Source organism: Emydura macquarii, unplaced genomic scaffold, assembly GCF_026122565.2.
Source record: "Emydura macquarii macquarii isolate MOO-44397 ecotype Brisbane River unplaced genomic scaffold, CSIRO-AGI_Emac_v2 contig_554, whole genome shotgun sequence".
NCBI classification, from domain to species: Eukaryota; Metazoa; Chordata; order Testudines; family Chelidae; genus Emydura; species Emydura macquarii.
In genome coordinates, this window is record NW_027130691.1 from 14,590,459 (window position 1) to 14,613,609 (window position 23,151).

At 38.7% G+C, this 23,151-nt stretch overlaps 1 protein-coding gene across 10 annotated transcripts in view; it reads left to right on the forward strand.

The window, feature by feature from the left end:
* Positions 1 to 23,151, forward strand: part of ARVCF (ARVCF delta catenin family member) — a 395,675-nt gene that overhangs the window by 50,742 nt on the left and 321,782 nt on the right. Inside the window, exon 3 of one of the 10 annotated variants that reach the window (XM_067539834.1) lies at positions 10,200 to 10,253. The exons of 8 other annotated variants lie outside the window; for them this stretch is intronic. The gene's annotated coding sequence lies outside the window, so the exon portion shown is untranslated. Of the gene's footprint in view, positions 1 to 10,064; positions 10,254 to 23,151 lie in introns of those variants that run through there. One more of the 10 variants, XM_067539842.1, reaches the window with a different exon arrangement.

Here is a 23,151-nt window from a genome sequence, read left to right on the forward strand (position 1 = left end):
CCAAATGTGTTGAGAAAGTTAACCTGAAAATAGAGGCGTAGGACTAAATACTGATGCAAACACTGAGTAATATCATGAGTTAATTTGCATGTGCATTGAAGTAAATGATGAGATTTTGAACCTTAAAGTGGAATGCCCTTCTCAGCCTTAACTATAGTATTACTGCTATATTATAGTATATATGCTTTACTTTGATAGTTTTTAGCTGCTTGGTAAGCTGGAGGGCTACAGACATGTTTGGAACGTCTGTGCTTGCTGATTACAAATCTCAGAGGTCCTTGGCTGTACACTATTCATGAGGAAAAAAAATCTGGTCTGCATATTTTGGTTTTACCCCAAAGGTTATTCTTTTAAATTTATTTATCTTGGTAATAATAACTTAAGTACAGAAACCCATAAAAATGCACTAATTCTTTAGAAAGTAATTAAAACAAGAACATATGTATTTGTACACTCCTAAGGTGCGATGGCCTTGCGTTCTTTTGTTTAGAACAGCGGTTCTCAATCTTTTTTTCCCGAGTACCACTCGGGTCAGGTACAGTCAGGTCATGTACCACTTGACCTGACTGTACCTGACCCGAGTACCACTCGGGGAAAAAAGGGGGGGGGGGGACTTTCGTTGGCGGTGGGGTTTTGTGGCGGCGCCGGGCTGGGACTTTCAGCGGCGGCGGGGTTTCGCGGCGGGCTCCATGGCGGGAACAATGCCCTTCGCCGAAACCCTTCTGCCGTTTCCCCTTTTCGGCAGCAGAATTTCACGAGGGTGTGTGGGAGGGCCCTTGTGGCGGATTCGGTGGCGCGGTACGGCTCGTGTACCACCCAATCATCTTCGGCGTACCACCGGTGGTACGCGTCCACCAGTTGAGAACCGCTGGTTTAGAAGAACAATTAAACTAATGTACTGATTTCACTGAGTGGTAAAAGACAGGTATATTTTCTCAGCCAACTGTGACTTCTGCTAAGATCAGTATGATCTGGTAAACTATTCAACATAGAACCTTTGCTCTCACTAGTCATATAATTGGAAATGAAATCTGAACACATTAGGCACAGTTTTTGAGTGGTCTGTTCCACCACCAAAAGTACAAGATGGTCAGAATCAAAGCAAAAGCATTGGCTTTCTGCCCTGGTCTCTAATTGAAATTGATTCTTGAGGCAGAGTTTATTTCTGGGACCCTGGTATTGGCAAGGGCAGTGTTCCTGGGAAAAAAAGGGATCCTCTGCATGTTTGTGTCCATCTCTGTTCTACAACTGGTATAAATAAAACCAGAACTCAGAATAAATTCCTGCTCCATTTCATTGATTTATCCTCCACTAGGAAGCCAGCCTTCAAGGTCCTCACATCTGCTACCACTCATCCGAAGGGCAATCATACTTAATTCTTATAAAGACTGAGTAATTGGGGCTAATGTGTATGAAGTGCATTATAGCTAGGGGAACTGGGGTGAGATTGAAATCTTCTTCCACATCCCAGCCAAGTTGAGAAGCTGCAGCACAGTACCTTTGAGGCCATGCTACTCCACTAAAATCAGTTATTTCAGATTCACAGTGGTGTATGTCAGAGCAGAATCTGGTACAAAGTGTTTACTCACTTATGCAAGCTGTGCCTGATTCTCCACTGCCTCTCACCTTACAGAGTTAGGTACAGGAGTGCAAAGTGAATATAAAATGCCACCATCCTGATTTGGTAGCATTTTACAACCACTATACACAGGTGTAAATGATTATGCAAGATGTACAGCAGTGGAGAATCAGACTCATTGGTAGTACTTGTAGTGAGTTGCTGAGCAGCATTTGGTCTTTATTGTTGAAATTAGCCTGTTTAGGCTTATGGAATCTGGAGTTTGACAAGATGAATGAATTAACATATTTAAATTCACATCTGATTCTCAGATTTACTCTCAAATACAGTAGTTTGGCCAAGGGATTATTTCTGTCACCAACATATCAGTCTGGGAAATACAACTAATGAGCTCCCAAGGCTTGTGCTTATGATTGCTCTTCTCCTTCCTCTGTAGATCTTCCAGTAATGTGTTCTCCTTCCACTGCAGCAGCAGTTTGCATGTGTTTTTTAACTTAATGGGGTAGACAAACTATTGGTTTGTATCAGGCGTGGTGTTAGAATAGCTCTTTTTAGCTATTCTGGTTGGTTGGTGGCAAGCCTCCTAATGTTAAAGTGGGGGACATGGGGAAGAGGACTATAAAGGATTCCAAGAACTTATCAGTTCTCTATCTAGGACTGTGTTCTGCTTTTTTGTCATGTTCTTTGTGTTTTGGATGTATGTAGCATAGATGTTAGACTTGTAATGTTGGATGAAAGTAACTTTTCATAACGTCAGAGTAATGGAGCTTTGTAGGTAAAATACAGACAGATCAGACTTTGTGGGTGGAATGCAGGAAACAGGACAAAAGTCACTCCCGCTTGATATAGTGGGACCTTCAGAGGCAAATACTTTTAAATCTATTTTCTGCATACTTAAATATTACAAATTAATCACTCACCTATATCCTATATGTAGAGTCCCTAACATCAGAGCTCCAAGGAGGGAGTTGGGCGACAGGAACAGGAGGATTCAAGCACTGATGCCATACATGCATATACCTCCAGGTATATGGTCTGTGTGTACTCTAGGAATTTAGGATCTGGAGTCTGAATCTGCTGTTTCTTCTGCAGTAAATGTAGTCAAACTGTGCAGTAAGTAAATTGCACGGGGATTATCCCAGAGTTTTCCTTCTCCATTCTCCCCTCAAATAGGTCAGTATAAACCTTAATTACTTGGATTTGTAGCAAATAAATTTACTATTAATCCTGTTGTAAAATTAACATCTTAAAAGAAGAAAAGCCTTCTCCTTTGTTGGGGAACATTTTTACAATAGTAACGAGGGCTGGATGAATTTTTCCATAAAAAACAATTCTTTTCTACAGAATTGGGCTTTTGACTAAATCAAGTTTTCATTAAGCATCTGCTTTTTTTTTTTTTTTTTTTTTTTTTAAAGAGAATTTTGACTTTTAATGAAAAAAAAATTGAACACCAGAAAACTGGAAAGGGCTTGACTTTTTGGTTGAAAACACAAAATATTTAATTAAGAAATGCTGCCATGGGACCTTGTGGGGATTGTAGTATGGGTGCCTCCTATCCCATTCTCCTTTACAGGCCAGGTTCTTCAAACAGATTATATCTCCCTGTGGTATTATCCAAGATACAATTTGGACTGCTGAACAGCTGTATCCCCATAATTTTCAACCTGGGGTGCCATTTACACTGCATTGCAGTGAGAACTACCACTCCTGGTCTGTTCACATACAGCCTCTAGCATATAAAATCTCTCCTAGCTGAATTATATGAGTGATTCTAGTCAGCCACTCCTGAATTATATTGCAGAGTGACATCGGCAACTCCCAGTCCCAGGCTTGTTCCCAGACGTGCATCTTGTATTGCCTAGCTCTTTCCTTCTGGACAATACAAGCTCATAGAAGGTCCATCATTTCATTAGTAGAAAATGATATGCACAAATCTTATCTCAAATAGAGATTCCCAAGCACTCCAACCAAACACCCAGATATAGTTAAAACAATAACACAAGTTTATCAGCTACAGAAAGATAGATTTCTATGATTCTATAATTTTAAGTTATTACTAGTAATGAGTCATGAAAGTCAGAATTGGTTACAAAGAAATAAAAGGTAAAACACAAACTAATACCTAGCTTAAAAAGCTTAAGTGGATTTAAAGCAAAAAAAGCTTTTCCTCACCATATGGGTACAGCAGTCCGGCTTGATTTTTCACCTGCCCCAGTTCAATTATGTTTCTTTTGTCTTTCTAATGTTGTTGATGCCATGAGGAGAGAGATAATTTGGGGCCTCTGTTCCTCATTGTTAGATCTTTTCTTCCTCTTTGAGAATCATCTCAAGCTGGTGTTCAGGCAAGAGCCAGTCTGTTTAAATGGGAATCTCCAGCTGTTCTATTGCCAAGATGTAATTTTCTTGCTCACACCTAACTTCCTACCAAAGAATGGCTGCTTAACCAGGTGATAGTCCATTTCATTTGTTGACAGCTGGCTGAGGCGTCAGTGTGCCTTTATTCTCTGAGGAACTGGCTTGTGCCTTCTTTTCTAAACTTGGAGCATGTCTCAGCAAAGACATGCATACAATCTTATAATTTTACATGAACAATGTTGCCACACATATTTTATCGGGACAGTAATGATCAGCAAATTGAGTTTTCAAATGATACCTCACAGGGCATACTTTGTACAAGATTTACTATAGTCTTGTAAAAAGGATGAACATAAGGGTACAGACTGTCACACTCCCACAATGCACTGTGGTGGCTCAGCAGGAGGGATGCCCATGGTGCATCATTGGAAATGTTATCCAGCCAGCGAACGTGGCCTATAGAGGAGAATGCGGCATGACGCACACGAACTATGACTACCATGAGGCATTGTGATGACATTTTCAAAATTAATCTTTTAATTTTTGTTAATTTTCCATGGGGGAAGACCTATTTTCTGATTAACAACCCCTAAATTCACAGGGCACTTACATTTATCATTTTGATACACCTGTTGAATCACACACTGAGAAAGTAAAACTTTTTTCTCTTCTGCATTGTAATTGCATAAAAAAGTGATGTGTAAATTTTAAAAAGCTAAATCTTCTGTTGTTTTAAAAATTCCAGTAGAAAGACTTAAGTCTGAATTTCGTGCAGTGCTATGGCTTGTCTGCCTGTACACTCGATCTAAATAATTATAGCTGTAATGATAGCACGGTTAAACAAGGCTGGGTAAGCTTTTTGTGATGGAAGTTCTGTTGCTGAGGCTTTGATAGCTGGAGCATTTCAAATAGCATCATACTTGGTCTATAGCTTGTCAGAGTTAATACAGTTTTAAAAAAAGATAGTTTTAAAAGTACATTCATGTTAGGAAGCTTAATGGAATGAGTTTGTATTTAATGGCAACTCTGCTCAGAAAAGTGACTAAGCAAAAATGGTGCCTTCTTAAGCTTGGTCAAAACACAAGTTGCACTGGTTTAATTAAAAGTGTAATAGTGCATTACATTTGTTAAACCGATGCAACTTTGTGTGTGGATACCACCCCAGTTTATGCCTGGCTCACATAGGTTTAGTTTGCCTGTGTTGTTTAGATAATAATTTAATTAACGGGCATGCTAAACCAATGGGAGTCGTGTTTAAACTGGCATAGTGTTCACACACAGAGTTGTACTGGTTTCACAAAATTACATTTTTAATTAAACCAGTGCAACTGGTGTGTAGAAGAGACTTTATTGATCTGGTCTCAGAGGGTCTGGCTACCCTGCAGCTGGGAGCGAGCCCTCTCGTCTGGGTTGGCAGACTCGAGCCAACATGCTAAAAATAGTGGGGTAGACTTTACACTTCAGACTGCAGCTCGGGCTCTCAAGCTTTAGGGGGTCAGGTGGGCTTGAGAGCCCAAGCTGCAATGTCCATACTGCAGTGCAGATCTGTCTACAAGGGCTAGGAAGCTCACTCCCAGTTGCAGTGTAGACATGCCTGGAGCAGTTCTCCACAGCTTTGCATCTTGTGTAGTTGCTTGCCCCTGTTCTAAGTGGATGTAAAATGATTCTGTATAACCCCAGAATGATCAGAGGACTGTGGACTGAGGCAATGATACTACATGTCAATTAGAGCACCCAAAGCCAATCAAGGCCCTGCCAGAGACCTAATAAAACTCCCCGTTCTGCAGCTTGACAGGGGAGAGAGTGAAGAGAGCTAGCGGCAGTGTTGGAGAAGTGCTGGAACTGACTGGAAGACTAGGAAACGGGGTGAGGGAAATGCCGGGAGGGAGGGTTGCCTCCCAAACCCCTCACCCAAGGGTACAGAGACCTGGCTGGGGAAACCCTGCTCAAGTAGGGCGGAGGGACTTCTCAAGCACAGAGGTGTGGGGGGAAAAGAACCCTGCTACAAAGGGGAGCAAGAATGAGAGACTCTGACCAAGGGGAAGGAGGGCAGGGAACCCAAGAAGTTGAAGGGGCAGAGTGGGAAGTAGACCAGGGGAAAAAAATCACAACCTCAAGTACTGGGAGCTATTGGAGCGGCCAACGCCAGAAACAGAGACAAAAGGTGACGTCCTGACCCATCACAGGAGAAAAAAATGCAGGACCCACTATAGTAGTTTGCCACAAGGGCCAGTAGGTATGGAAGAGTGAGCTGTATTTTATGTGGTATTGTGCATTGTAAACAGAGTTTTTAACCAAAGGCAAACTTTCAGTAGTGAGGCTAATTAACCACTGAAAGATATTACCAAGGGATGTGATGGATTCTTTATCACTTGGAGTCCTTAAATAAAGATTTGGGTGTCTTTCTGAATGATGTTCAGTCACAAATTATTTGGTTTAGGGATTGCTAGGTGAAATTTTGTGTCCTGGGTTTGTGCAGAAGGGCAGACTAAATGATCATGGTGATCCCCCCTGGCTTTAAAATCTTAGAAATGTGACAAGTTGCAGAGGATTGCCATGTCCTTGGCAAACAAAAATGTGATAGCAACTTAGATTCTTATAGGTGTTCCAGAGAGGCCATAAAAATAGCTGCTCCCTGGATAGAAAGGAAGAGACTGGGGAAGGTTTGTCCGTGAACCCCATGGGTGGGTCTGAAAACACAGAGCTCGAGAGTGTTTATTATATTTTTGTGTATCTGTTTTTCTGTGACCAAGTAATATAGTTTTCCCTGGAAAAGAGAATTAACGAAAAAGCGACCCTGCTTTTTGTGCTGACTTGTTTCACTTGTTAACAGGCCCACTCAGGTAGAGTGCTGGGGCTTTGGAGGAGGTATTGAGTACCCTCAGTTCCCCCCAAAAACAAGAAGTGCCTAGCGTGTTGCACCATCAGCCTTCACATTCCAACAGTATGGCCAAATTTTGCCTTCATTTGCACTTGTGCAACCCCTTTGAAGACAATTGGTCTGCACATATGTAAGAGGGACCAGAATTTAAGCAACTGAATCTTTATTATTATTGATGATTTGTGAGCTAGGAAGAACTCAGTGTAACTAAAGTCTAGGTGGAGTTTTTATGGCTGGCTGTTAGGAAACTCATCTTTTGACTTGTATGACAAATAGGTTTTGGAAATTTGAGGCAATAAATGTGAAATATGCCATATTTTAGTCACCCTTCAGGGTAGAAACACAATTTAATACAGATTAAGGTTGCAATTAAAACAATAAGTTTGTTGGAACTGTGTTATAAAGAACTGTATTATAAAGTTGCCATAGCTAGGTGCTGATGTTTTGTAATTGACTTACTAACTATAATGTATTCTCCCATCAGTGCTTCCTTAATGCTATGCTCTGCCTTGCATGTTAAAGAAAAAATAGACCCCCTAAAAATATAGAACTTGTTTCCCAAGTACAGTGTACTAAAAAGTTGAGCACATACTCAGTTAAGACCTGATCCTTCAACCCTTACTCAGGAGTCTAGTCTCCATAAAGACCTCAGGATCGGTCTATAAAGTACCTGAAAAGAAATGCCTGTGCTGCAGTATAGGCAGCCAAAACAATGCACTAGCATGGAGAATCATTGTGCTCATATAGGGCCTCCTTCTGCATGCCTTTCTTAACCGGAATTCTATGCAGAAGGCATACTGGATCGAGTGCATAGCTTGGAACATAAAATAGGAAAGACACTGCACAATGCATTGTTCAGGAGCCTGGGAAGTGGCTATCTTTAAGAAGGTGCTATCTGAAAATGTAAGATATGCTAGCTATTATGTTATATAATGTGTTTTTTTTTAAAAAGCCAGTAAGTATTTTAATCCTAAAATCCTTGAAATGAGCGCATTACACATGTCACTTTTGTACACGTAGATTTGTTTTGCTCTTGAACTGGCAAATTAGACTTGTTTTGGTCCAAAGCCAAATAATATATGAGGCAATTTCATGCCTCGTGAATTATAGAAGAGAATGTTTGGTACGTAAAGTTTGTGTCTTCAGCCTGCTGGCTCCCCTCCAATTTCTCTTAATCCCTTTGGGAATCTTAGTTTGAACCATCTTCCAGAGCCTGAACAATTTCTAAAAGCTGGGAGATTGCTCCAGCGGAATGGAAGGAATTTCAAATATGATCCCTTTCCTCCTTGATGGAATTTCTTTTTGCTAATTGCAGATGGTGCCAAAATATGCTTTGATCTTAGCATAATGGTCAACCCTGTGTAAAACAAACAAACAAAACAAAAACCACTCTCTCAACTTGGGCTCAAAGGACACTCTAGACAATTACTTTAAAAATATTTTTCTGGACCTTTGTAATAAACTTTTAGAAGAAAGAAATTAAGATCTGTTTCCTTATTAAAATGCATCTTCCGCCTTAATTTATGTACACTGACAAATTAGGGTAATGCACAGGGATGAGGCTGCTGGTCTTACATTTTTTTTAATTGAACAAAAAAATCAGTTGTAAAGTAAGAGGAAGAAATAAGTAATTAAACTTTCCTAATAGTTGTGTTTAAAATATGTGTATTATGGGCAGGTTTTGGTTAAATGTGGGGGTACTGTACCAGTTTTGGGCCAGATCCTACAAACTTGACTTATGCAAGTAAACCCAGTGACTTCAGTGGGACTGTTTAGATAAGGGCTACTTGCATGAATAAGGATTGAAGCACAGGGCCTTTGACAGATGTCCCATAAGAATCCAAAGGACTTTTAAAAATGCACTAACATTTCTGCAGTTCAGGACTTTAACAAGATTTGAAATGTGATGCATTCATACCTCCCCATCCCCATGATTATTTTAAATGTATCATGCCAGGAGCATTGTATGCAATAGGGCAAGAGAGGACAGTTGTCCCCTCCAACTTAGGCCTCCCCCCCAACTTTTCATAAGTCTATATGCTCCATTATGTCTTCCACTTTTGTCCCCTTCCCTTCCTGATTTTGCAGGATGTAATACAATCACCTATAATGTTCTGCATGCTGACATAACTTTGCTCCCTCCCCCTAAAATTTTTTCTTAAATGACATCCCAATATATGTAAAGGTGAATCCAGACATATATTTGTAAAGTGCTTTGGAGCCCTTTGATGAGATGGTATAAATATACATCATACATATAATTTGTCACTTAGTTTCTTGTACAATTTTTATACAAGAATTTCCTAAATATGTCCTTAATGTTACTCAGAGTATCTGAAAAGAGCAGCATTTAATGCACATAACGCTTGATCACTTAGCTTAATTTATTAAGGAACAGATGTCCAAATCTTGCTTACTATATTGGTATGAATAGTCCCCTGAAATCAGTTAGGGCTACTTGTATGAGTAAAAGGAGCAGGATTGGCTCCATAATTTTAAAAGGAGCCATGAATTATATGAAAATGCTTAATATCTAAATGTGTTAAAATGTTTATGTAGTTTTTCCTCTTTCCTGTCCCCCATGTAAGATGGTAGAGTGTGAAAATTTTGCTTTAGTTATTGATGTACTGTACAGAGTTTAACAGTTCAATTTTGTTACAGCTTGAGCCTTTTACCATGGCAACACAAATCCCATGTTGCAAACATGGGGCCCAATCCTGCATGCTTTGTAGTCCATGAAAGTTCTGCTATTTATTTCAATAGGATCAAAATCAGGTCTGTGTTTTCTGACAAAATTGGAAAAAATTAAATATAGAAGGAAGCAGAGCAATGTTGCTCATATATAAAATCCATGCAAACTAAAACCAGAGGGAAATCACTCCAGATGTACAAATCAATCAGGATAAAATTGCCAACACCTAACATAGAAGAGAGAGAATCCGTGTTTTAACCTGCAGAAAGTGGACTGTTAAAATGCAGTAACGACCTTTAGGGCATGTCTACACTGCATCTGGGAGTGAGTCTTTTTTTCCTAAATGACATGAAACCAGCAACAATTTTGTTGCAATAAAAACTCTTTGTTTAGAGGCTTTGGATACTGATAGAATTTTTCTGCAGTGCTTAAATCGGTCTTCTTTGCTTCTTGGCTTTTCGGGTTTTTTTAAGCTGCTGAAACGAGAACCAGACAAAATGTATAATACATTTTTATTCCTTTTATGAGTCATGTGAGCAATAGTGACTAAGCAATAGCACAAAGAGGGGCTTCATGCTAATGAACCACAAATATACTTGTGTTTAAAATGTGGTGAAATGTATTTGAATTTTTTGTTAAGTTTCCCAATCTGGCTTGTTAGATACCGATTATGTTTTCACCTATCATTATAGAGTTCTCAATCATGTGTCACATGGAACTAGCATCAAGTTAAAAAACCTGATAAGGTAAGACATTAATTACCATAGTAAATAACCTTATTCTTTGACATTAATAAAGTGCAATGTAATAGGGAATCCTGAGAAGATGACCTGAAAAAAAAAAAGCAACATTTTATTGTGATAGCATAGGCAGACCTCATTTTGGATCTGTTCGTTTGTGCATAGCAATATATCGGTTCAATATTTATGGTATAGTCCACAAGGTAGAAGGGATGCCATCACACTGTCCTTGTGATGCAAAATGGCAGGCACGGATAAAAGGTTTGCATCAGTTGGTTCATTTCTGACTGGCGATAGCTTTCCCATGCTGCACTGTAATGAGCTTATCTTCCAGTGTGATTGTATGAAGGCAGGGGAGGGCAGAGAAGGGAACAGGAGGGATTATATAGAAAGCAAAATTGGTGATAAAAATGCTTTGTGAGGAAAAAGGCTCAGGGATAACTTGTTTTCAAACTCTTGGCATGGTTACATTTTTAGCACTAGCTGATTCCCTAACTTAGCTTCGTATGCCAGTTTCCCTGAATGCTCAAACAGAAATGAGCAACACTCCACAAATCTGAGAAGTGTTACCCATGTAGATTAAAACGTGTATTTGTGTCTGTTCAATCTAACTGATGTAGATCATCATAATGATGTAGATGTTGTGTATAGGACACACTGTTAGGAAGAAAGAGGATAATTAATATAGGGTCTTATATGTACCAAGTACACACAGAAGAGCATTAGTTCTATTTTAACTGAAGTACTAAATGATACAGTGAATGATTAATAATCCAGTATCTCTGCAAAACTTGATAGTAATAATGACAACTGTTCATAAGCCATATAATGCACTGTTCGTCTTTTGTTTAAAATGAAGTAGCAGTGGCACTTTATAAACAAAAATGCAGTGTTCCTTGTCCTTTTCTATTACTTCGGAGACATGGATAATCAAGTTGGTAAATGTCTCCCATTAACAGAAAATTAATACAAGCGTAGAACAGTTTATAGTTTTCTCATTGTTTATCACTGAAGGATTGTTTGGGGACATAGTTTGTCATACCAGAAAGTGTGCTAAATATCAATCAATTTCTTCAAACCCCCTTTGTATTATATATGGAAGAAAGTCTACCAGTTAGAACACATAATTGGTAGTCAAGAGACATGAGCTATATTTCTGACTCTGCAACAGGCCACTTACGTGATTTTTGGGTGATTCACGTATCTCTGTGCCTCATTTTCCCCATCCATAAAATGGGGATAATACCTACCTCACAAGTGTTAGGAAACTAAATTTTTAATGTCTGTAAAAGTGCTTTGAGATCCTAGATTAGAAGCTTTCTGGGGTAGGGATCGTGTCTTCATATGTGTGTTTACAGTTTCTAGAATGAGGAATCCTCAATCCTGATTGGGTTCTCTGGATATTACTCTAATGTATTAAATAATCCTTTCATGGATTGGGTATAGCAATATAGGTATTTTTTGAAAAGACATAGATGGGTGTAAAAAGTTGTGGGGGAAGCCCCAGAAGAAATACACCACAAAAATCTTTCAAAAGGTAAAAATAAGAACTTTCAACTCCTTATATTTCCAGCTAGAGTTGGTATTTGTCAACTGCACCAGCAGCTCTCATCATTGTATCATCTTGATGTACCTCTCTTGGACAGAAGCACGTTTTTGACTGCTATTCTGGGTGTTGATGCTTAGCAAGTTTTTTTTTCTCTTTAAAAGCTGAGTCTTTTGTAAGAGTAGCAGTTTCAGTCTGAGATATTTATCTTCTTACTGGAAAGTACGGTGGAACATGAAAAAGCAAGATCCCAATATATAGTGTTCTTATTACACTAGCTGTTCACACACTTCATCCACTGGTGAAATGCAGCCACGTCTGGGGTGGAATGCTACTTAAAGCATAGCATGTCACTATAGGATAATTTAGGACATGAAGTAGTAAACCAACAGAGAGAAGTTAGGCTGGACATCTATTCTTCCAAAGAGTACAGTGGGATCTCTGTTGACCATGAGTACTGTATGATACCCCTAAAGGTGCATTGTCCCATGCTGGGATGTATATTTGCTATTGACTGAAAGAGAGAATGACATCTTCTGAATACCCAACACCATTTCCTACAGGTTTTCTTTGTAGGGCCTTCTAAGCACTGAGCGAGGCTGGCACTTGAAGAAGAGCTCTGTGTAAGCTTGAAAGCTTGTCTGTTTCACCCACAAAATTTGGTCTAATAAAAGATATTACCTCACTCATTTTGTCTCTCTAATAACATGACTACAACACTGCATACAACTATTTTAAATTGTGAGGCCTGATGAGATTGTGGTTCATGATACAGTGGCTGCAGGGTGTATATGCATTAGCAGAATACCAAGACAAATGTGCTTTGTTTATTGATGTTCTGTTTCCCTATTAGAAAATAGCTTATTTAATAGCAAGAAATTTCAAAATGTTTTATTGTATATATTTTAACAAATAAAACTCTTACCAAGTCAAATCTTGGGTTAATTTTGATGTAATGCTGTGAGTTTTTTAGATTTTTAGCTCCTGTCCTTTATTGATGTCTGAAAATATTCATTATGAATGGATGGTTGATCTTCACACGGTATTCTCTGTATGTTTTCCAGTTGCAGCAAGCAATCCATGCCCTAAAAGAATATTTAAGCTAAGCAGGGAGTACTAGAACAGTTATTCGGTAATAATATACAACTTTATGTACTTTATATACACCTCTGCAGCATTAGTGGCTGCAGTGATTCTGTTAGCAAGTCTTTGTGAACAGCTCAATAGATGCAATAGTTCAGCAAGAAGTTGAAGAGTAGTTGTCTTTATGTCTCCTCATGATGAACCATCTATCTGGAGCACCAAATTATCTTTATTGCTTTTATTGAATTATCCCAGGCTAGTGTGTGCCCTGCTAGCTTTTGCTGTCCTGAAGTACTGTGGCTTCAAGATATTTAGATTAGGATGGCGTCTGCCATTCATAGCTAGAGACAGTTGGAGCGCTTCTATAATGGGAGGCAGAAATGGTATTTAAATTATGATTCACTGAATAGGCTGCAACTTTATAGCTTTTAGCTTGGAGCTCTCCTGTTTGAGATGAGCATGCTTCAGAGGCCTTCATTTGCCTGGTGTCTCACTGATTTTTTTCCCATTCTCACTCTTGTCAGTCTGTCACTGCATTCGCCTCCCACCCCCACACCCCATTGTTCCCTTTTATTTTTCTTTCTAATTTTGTTTTTATGTTTTTAATTTTTTATTCTTTCTCCCAGTCTTCTCCTCTCTTTTCTCACCTCAAGTTTCCTCACCTGTTTTTCCCTCTCTTCCTTCCCCCTTTTTGTTCCTGTTCCTTGTTCTAGTTCACTCCCATGGCTTCATTCTTTTTCTATTTCTATTCTCTCTGTTCATGGTGTTTAATTCTCTTGTAATATTTTCCACATAGTATCATTTCTCCTATAAGCATGAGGTCTAAGGTTTTCCCAGCTCCAGCCAATGGATAGCTCAGTGGGTGTATTTTAGAGAATTGTAGGTTATTTTCTTAGGAAGCAGGAGGCCACTATACCACTTCTTACCTGGCTCTGTAGGGTCCTTAGAGCCTATTAGTTGCAGAATCGGTGTCAGTCATCTGTAAAGAGTCTGCTAGAGCATCTTTCCTGTTTTCAGTGATAATGAACTTGATTTGCATACTGTTGCCATCCTATATCAGCATTGTAGGCCACTTCCTAAATATAATCATGTGAAAAGGAGAGCCACAAGGCTTCTCCAAGGATTGCTTCCAGATTCTGAATGGGGCAGAGAGAATAACTTTTTGGCACCTTTGCCATGATTCACCACTCTAAGTGCTGGGACAAGTTCCAGAACCATGTGGTCTTTCATGCACAGCTCTGACCTATAGGTATTGATATGTATGAAAATACAGATACAACTAGAAAAAGTAGCTAAAACCTTGAATAAAGGAGTTACCAAAGATTTATTTCCTCTCAGCTTTATTTATGGGGTTCTTCTGAAATTACTTCAGAAAACCTATGCAGTTTAATAAAGAATTAGATCCTGTCTGTAGAATTTTTTAAACCAACCTGTAGAATTTAATAGAGATTTTATCCCTATATATAGGGATTATATATAATTTAATAGTTTTGTTTAAAAATTCTATAGAAAGTCTCTTATTCTCTATTAATAGAATTACAGAAATATAGGCCTGGAAAGTACCTTGAAAGGTCATCTAGTTCAGTCTTCTATTCTGAGACAGGATCAAGCATACCTAGACCATCCCAGACAGGTGTTTGTCTAACCCGTTCTTAAAAACCTCCAATGACGGGGATTCCCCAATCTCTCTTGACAGTCTACCTCAGAGTTTAAACAGTCCCTATAGTTAGAAAGTTTTTCTTAATATCTAACCTAAATCTTCCCTGCTGCAAATTCATTTCTAAAGGATTTTTCCAAAAGGGTTTTTTCTCTCCATTTTTTTTTTTTTTTTTAAGTTATTCTATTGGCAAATTGGGAAGTGACAGCATTCCCAGCATGGAAGAAGTTTAAAAACTGAAGCTAAAGCTCTGATAAGGGTCTTCTCTGTCTTTCTTGTTCTTTATCTATTTACATGTAAAAGGCTGGGTTATTGACACTATCATATTTACTGTAGGTTCCTGGATCTTGTTGTCATAGTTACAGCCTGGTAGTCAGAAAGAGTTGAGCTGGTTTCAAAGTTATGCTAATTGACAGTTTCTTAGGGAAATCAATCCTCAAATTTCAGGCGGTAAACAATCATTCTTGCCCTGCTAGCACTTGGGCAACTGTTTTGTGTAGTTGTTCCTTATTGACCAGACTACATATGCAAGCTGACTTTTTTGGTGAGATCAAGTTATCTTTACATGACTTGACTGCCAAAAACCTTCAGTCAGTTCTTTCCTCTCTCCCCAGAACTCTGAGAAAGCTACATTCATTTGGTGCTGACATAAATTTTCAAGAGAAGTCACAGCGATAAAATATTTCCCTATATACTTCCATTGATCTGAATTTTGCAGGAAATGCCAGACACTGCCTATAGAATGGCTAGAACCCATGAAATTCTCTTCATTTTTATATTTTTTCCCCCAGGAATTTATTGTTTACTTTATTTTGTACATTTTGTTCATGCCAGGAGCTAGTGGGTAGGTTGGGTCCTGTCCCTGGGAAGTGCACCCACCGGGGGTGTGTCCTGTCTGTGGGAAGTGCAAGTTTCAGAGTAAGCCCACTCTGAACTCACTTTGCAGAAGCAAGTCCTGTCCTGGAGAACTAGGCCCATCTCCCAGTTCCGGGCATTGCAACCTGGCATATGGGGTCACAGCACCACTCTGGTTTCACCTGACCACCACTCCGTAATGATGACTACACTGTCAGGATAACAAAGGGCCACTGGCCAAATTTGAATGAATGAGTGGCACTGTGACCCTTTCCACCATATCACAATGCCACTCATTCAAATTTGGCTAGCCTTACTCCATCATGACGGAGGGGCAGCTGGGCCAAACTTGAGCAGTGCAGTGAACCCCATGTGCCAGGTCACAATTCCTGGAATGGGGACAGAAACTGCAGGGGCCACTGCAATGTGAGTTTCTCATTTTATGTGTTTTTTTGTTTTATTTTATATTATTTTGCATTTGTGAAAAACATGGGCTCTAAGAATGGCACCCAGATTAAACACGTAGAAGGGCACAGCATTGGTAGTGTTAGCCTACCACTCTACCCTTCTAAAGTGTTTTAGAAGGAAGTTAAACCAACATATTTTGACTCCTTTAATTCTATTTTTTGACTTTCTTCACTTAAATGTCTTTGGGCCAAATTTTGCTCTCTTACACCTGCAGAAGTCTGAGTACTCTGAAATCAATGGGGCAAACACTGGCATAATTAAGTGCAGAGTTCAGCCCTTAGTATTGAAAGTTCATTGCGAACTACCCACTCTTCGTGTAAACGGCACTAAGGTCTAAAGGCAGGCACTGTAGACTGATCGCTAATGCGTATGTCAGTTTGAACGATAGTTCATGCTCATTTAGATTGTTTGGAGATTAAATCAGGCCTGGTGTATGCTGACATTCTGAGCTAACAGTGTAGTACAATTTACAGAAGGGAACAGTGACTTGCACTGTTATAGCGTACCCTGGTTTCAAACAGGTATAAGCTGCACTTGAGCAAGTCATGCTCCCTGAGCGTAAATCATGTCTACACTACAGACTTGAATTGACGCAACTACTCCAGTAGCTAAATCCCAGTGCAGAAAAGGACATATTAACCTAGATGTCGTGGACATAAAATTAATAGTGCTAGTGTGCAGTAATGCTGACAAAAGTCCTCCTTACTTCCATTACTTAATAGACAGGGGAGAGGGAGGAACAGCTCTTAATCCCACTCCCTGGTAATGTCCACTTAGTGCTATGTATTCAGACCGTCTTAAATTGAGTGCTCTGTTTTAATGTCCAGTGGTTATCCAATTAAAAGATAAAACCCCAGGCACTTCCACATCACCAAAGTTAGCAAAAGAACTTCCAGTACTATCTAAAATTTGATTTGTGTCTATTTTTTAATGAAGAGGTGATAAAGGAAAAATTATTAGTGCGATCACTCTAAATGGCTCTGATGTAGAAACTGATTTGGGAGCACTTATACACATTCTTTGGGCTAGTGGTGACTGTGACCACTGTATAGAGGTGAAGAGACTATATCAGCTACCCCTGTCTTCAAGGATGTGGCTTGATGGGCAAAAAAGGTGTGCTTCAATTGTGTCAGATCAATGGAATTAGTTTAAAATAATTGAAAAGCACTATTAAATTTTTATTAAGCTGTTTTGGCTGGCCATATTTTAGCCTAGGCCCCCCAGTAGGCTAAACATGCCCAACTAAAATTGCTTCATATATATGTTAGCTTCTATCTTAGTGAAGCTTTTCAGTTGTGTTAAGCTAACTTGATTGAGCTGACACAGTTGAAACACTCCCTTTTTGGCCATCAAGACGGGGTCCAGGAGAGCACTCTTGTTTGGCCTTACATCCCCATACCTTTCTGAAATATTCTTGGCTGGCTGGCTGTGAACTAACTTTGGAATCCATCTGAGAGGGGGCAGATTGCCTCTGCTTTCAGCAAGTTAAATTTTATACTGCTAGCTGTCACTGCATTAATTTCAAAGTACTTCGGTTTATGAATTGCTCAGGCAATGTCTAGTGGCTGAAGTACAAGATGAAGTGCCAAGGTCAGATTCTATTTCTGGCTCTGCCACTGACTTGCTGTATAACCTTGCACAGTTCGTTTAATCTTTCTCTGGCCCTGCTTTCCCTCATCTGTGTGTGGGGTTTTTTTTGTTCTTTTTTTTTAAAGACTGGTAGTGGTGAATATTTTCTGTAACTATCTCATAGAAAGTAATGTGTATTAATGTTTGTAAACTGCTTAAGATTCTCAGATGTAGGGCTCTATAAAATAATAAATATATAGTTTTATTTATTAGTATAAATTGTTAAGCTTGTTGAAATGACTGAATTCAGTCTGAAGCTAATGTATTCTGCCAGCCTAACTGCAAAATATATTCTCCTATCCTAACCTGTAGCTTTACTTTTTGCTGTTTGGCTGCCATTGTGCACACCACACACCCTGCAAAAAGGCTGTATATCAAAGGTAGATGGAGTAACCATGTATATCCAGTGGCTTGTATATCAGATCAAGTTTGTAAATTCCTTTAAAACTTAATGATACAAATATATAAATGTAAGATTATCACTACACGTATCCGACTTTTGCCATAAATGTGGTTTAAACTGTAATCTCGTTACGTTTTGTTTGTGAGATATTTTTTCCTACTTTCTCCAGTGTGGTCTTCAAGTGATATGTTGGGATAGTGCTGTATGGCTGAGAAGGTGTCCAGACACACCCCTGCCGCAGAGAGCTTGTCTAGAATTAAACAGAAAGTTAAATGGCCTGTAAGGCAGTATTAACAGTTGCTTCACAAAGTGTAATAACTTTCCCTTAACTAGCCTGGCTAATAACATTAACTTCATAGATAATAGGACAATTAGCGCTCTCTCGCTCTCTTATATAAAATCTATAAATTTGAAAAGACATTGCTTATATTCAGCTACTGAAATATCTGGAAAAAATTTAATGTTTATGACCAAAGCGTAAACTTAACATCTGAAGAGTGCTATATTATTATGCTTATTCAATTTCCAGCCAACTAAAATTCCTGCTCCATTCCCAATGGATACATTCTTTCCAGATTTCCCAGTTTTGGCGCAGGCTTTGCCTACATTTTCCTGTGTACTTTGGTGGTAGTTCTCTTTCAATATTTGCATAAAAATAAACTGCATAGGTCTTGAGGAGACCATCCTAAATGTTTCATGTTCCCAGATAAGGGTTTCTGTAGCTTTCTATTGCTGGGATATTGAAATGGCAGTTAAACTATAATTTTCTGAGAACCCTACCTATAAATGCCAATAATTTTCTGTCTTAATTAACCTCATTAGCAAGCCCATCCTTTTTCCTGCTTGTTTCTGAATGACTTATTATCTCCAGTTAGTGATACAGAAATGTGATGTCTTTGAAGATTTATATTCTTTTTTAAAATTTACTAAGGTTAAATGACTGGATTTTATACTAGTCTGAAATTTCATTAGTCAATAGGTCAGCAGAAAATAGAATCAAATCCACATTTAAACTGTATGCTGTTAGAGTTGAGTTTGGATCTGGAATTTTGGTCCAGACCTAACTCCAGTTAGGCACTATATAAAAGCTTACTAGGTTTCTCTCCTGTTACTACATTGAACTGCAGGCATTTTCCCTTCTCATCTAGCCTGTCAGATTCCTGCATGGCTTCAGTGAATTACTTGTATCTGGGGCGGAGGCAAGAATAGCAATATCAAACTATACTGCCCAGGCTAGATCCCACAAGCTGCTGAGCATTCCTGCTCAGTAACTTGCAGATTTGAGACCCTGTGACTTGATGGCTAATCTGGAAGGATGAGTGACATTTGCCAATGTAAAAGATTTAAAATAAAACCTGTAGCCTGAAAAAAAAATACAGTCTTCTGTGACAAAGATTATAGTTCAGTAAAATAAAGGTACACAACACCTATTTTCAGTTTGATTATTAGATTAGTCTTGTTAACATGGCACATTTAATTTAAGGAACCTTTGTCATTTTGTACAAGTGGTAGAGCCTATCAAGTTATTTTTTCCGTTTTGAATGCCCCTAATTTCCTTCAACACGTGATATATTATTTTTCAGTGCAATTTTTCTTTAAATAAAAATGTATGGAAATGAAGTTGACTTTAAAGAATGAGAGAATGTACTTCTAACTGGTTTTTAACCTGTGCATGAGAGCTCTAGCTATATTATCTAGATTGACAGAGTTCCGCCTATAGTGACCTGCTTGAAAAATTGGTTTGTGTGCCTGGCTGATGATTTCCTAACCATGTTATGGAGGTCACACTGTCAATTGGCACAGAGGGCCTATTGTGGTACTTAAGTTATGGCCTCAGTATTTATTGTATTGCGTGACTTTGATACATGACTGTATGATCATCGAGTAAGTTACAGGGTGATTCACGAGACCCAGTTGTATAGTGCTTATGCTGTTACCAAAGTCAGTGTTATAGTCCTTGCATTATGTGCTATGATTTTACCTCTTAAAATATTGTCAGTGCATCTATATGGAGAATCTTTGCTTGTCCTTAAATTGACACCAAAGTTTAGTTTTTTATGAGCATGGTATCGAAATCTGAGAGGACATTGTGGGATTGAAACGCCTATACCCAGAATGAGACTGCTGGTGGGCATTTAATAGAAAATCTGAATATCTAACATAAATTACCCCAGGTCTTGATAACACAGCAGAACCTTGATAATTCAAACTAATAAGTAGATTCATTGAGAGTTAGTAAGTGAACTAACTAACACTGTAAAATAATCAAGGACATTGCATCACAAAATGTACTTCAATTCCTTTATTTTGACAAATTCAGTTTAGTTTTAATTATTTATGATTCTTCTGGTATATTAGGATAGTCCATACATGTAATGAAGTCTTAGAAACGTGAGATTTCTCATAGCTGTGCTGTTTTTTGCTGAGAAGTAGGGTGAGACGGCCACATTATTTGTGAGAATTATTGGGTTTTATATATTAAAGGAGAACTGCAGAGGCTCTGCTATAGTGTGGTCTATCTTTATTTGGTGTTAGTTCTTCAGCCTAATCAATTCTACTCTCGATTTGAACAAAATCACTATTGACATTAATGGGAGTTAAAGTATATGCACATGTCAAAGGAAAAGTGAAAACTGAAGGGTCAGGCAAACTGGACTCCTTGAGAATAGCAGTAGTCAGAGAGAAAGGGCTAAATTCTGCCCTTTGTTGGATGTGTGGGTCTCTGCCCTGTATGGCAATTGCACATGCACATCTTAAGGTACAATGTGTCCTAAAGGTTCCTTTTTATTGATTGCATCAAGACGAGAGTAACTTAGCTTTAAGCACGACTCCTTCAAGCTTCGTAATGACTCTTGGCACAATTCTGCCCTCAGTTACACAGGTATAGTTCCTTCTGAGAATTGTGCCTGTGTAATTGAGGACTGAGTGGGCAGTAGCTCCCGTGAGTCCTGCCTTTAAGGTAATTCTAGGCAGGGGACTGCAAATAGCTTTTTAATTGAGTAGCTAGAGTTCAGTAAGATAAGGACTGAAGACTACAGAAAAACCCTGAGGGTGCACACCACCTTGAAAATCAAATGCGGTGCCTTCTATTGGAGTAGACATCAACACTCTAGCTAGTCATTAAAAAAACAACAAACCAACAACTTCCACTTACACCTATATGCATCACCTCTGTCTTGGGCCGAACAGGTAGAGTCAAGATAGTGTTGTAAACATAGAGTGTTGTAGAGGCAATGACAGGGAGACTTAATGAAAGATCAGTCAAGTGGGTCAAGTTAATCATTGGTGTAAGCTGGAGCTAGAATTAATCACAAGTGTAAGACTATTGAACTTAATGGATTTAAATCAAGGACAATTTTGCTTCAGTGGAGGCAACTAGGAGGCCTGAATTAAGAACAGATATAAATGGCAATGGATGAAGATCAGGGGTTTGGTAGGTAGCAACATACTGATTTGAAGAAAATTAGATTGAAGTCAAAAGCTTATTTGATTAAGGTACGCAGATAGGGTGAACTACAGTAGTTGTTTAAGAGATATACAGTTAAATATAAAAATGAACTTAATGTTTTGAATTTCACTTGTTACTTAAGGAATTTAGCACATAATGTTGAATATGTGACTGAATTCTGCAGCTATTCATTTTTAAAGTCATTAAAAGGGGAGCTGGTAGAAAAACCCCATATTTTAAAGTATTCTGGTGCTTTTCATTAAGATTTTTGTCGCATTATTTAAAAAAAATGCTAATACCTCTATTGTTTTCAGCAGGCTTTTGAAGTATAGCAGGAACCAGGCTCTGGGGCTAGAGATATGCCTTGTCCCATGAAATTCTGCTCAGGTTTTGCTAAGTTATAAATTATTGGTATGATCTGGTGAAACCTTATTATGGGATCGAGATGGATAGGTATGGACTCACCCTTCAGTTAACATAACTGTAAGCATAACCCCCACATAAAACAAAAGGAATGTGAACAGTTCTGTATAGGTTGTGAATACAAGGATGCATTCAGTCACAATGTGGAAGGCAGAACAAGGAGAAACTCACAGCAGATGAGAGCCTAAAGGAATAGCTGAAAGTAGGGTGGTTGACCTTGGAAGAAACCTGGAGAGAGATTTTTGGATCGGGGCACTGAAAAGAGTGCCCTTGGTGTTTTGAGCAAAAGATACTGTTTCCTGCTATTTGATTCTTTCTTTGTTCAGACACAGGACTTTGTACATTCTTGGTAAATAAACAAAATTGCATCAAAGAAAATACCAGATTTCTTCAATTTCTGCTTCCAACTGGAGCATCCCCCAGGGTTCTGAACTTTGACTAGTCACTCAAGTCAAATTAATCACAATTTCCTTCATCTCTCAGTTGCAATTTAGCAGCACACCAGAATAAATGAACACAAACATTCTAAAGAACTAGGCCACTACTGCAGCACACACTGCACTGGGAATGTCTGGGAACTGTTAGAACAGCTGGCCTTGACCATACTCTGGACCCTAAGCAATCCATCTGAGAGCCTGATCTGGGGCAGGATGAGGGTGAGGAGAGAGAACTAGGTAGGGCTAGGTCCCCTCAGGACCTAGGATATGGTGCCAGCAGCCCATCCACACCTCCATAACTGTTTTCTCCTGCTGTCCACTAATGTATTTAGTCTTGTAGTTCAGCTGTGTTGTGATGTTGAAGGTTCAGTATTCAAACCCTGCGGATGATTCACAATAGAGGTGCGGGGGTTCTTTTTCCTTTAAAGATAAAAACACTTTGGAAATTACACATCAGTAATTGTTTTAGGTTTAGATTTAGGTTGCAAAGTCATTAACATGAAAGCTAGGAAATGCACAGGTAGCTGTAAATGTTTGGCAACCTTCTGTCTCCTTGCGCATGTGATGATATTGAATTACGTTATCTAATAGATTCTAAGGCCAGAAGGGACCACTGTGATCATCTAAACGTGCTCACATGCTATTTTCTCCTTTGTCTCCTGCTTCATTGATTGTAGACACACAAGGGGGTAGAATTAGGGGTAAATGGGTCACACTCGTTTTGGCATTTTGTAACTTTACAATGCTTGACTTTGCAATGTATAACTTTCTCAACAGTTTTTTTATATGTAATCAAATATATAATTTTAGAAAACTCTTGTGTGAATTTAAGATTTTTATGAAGATATGATTAACTGTCTGTATAGATTGCAATCCAATACAGAAAAATTAAGTTAATTGATGTTTAATACTCAAATAATTATTTTCATTACCAAGACAGCAATATGTTTTCATT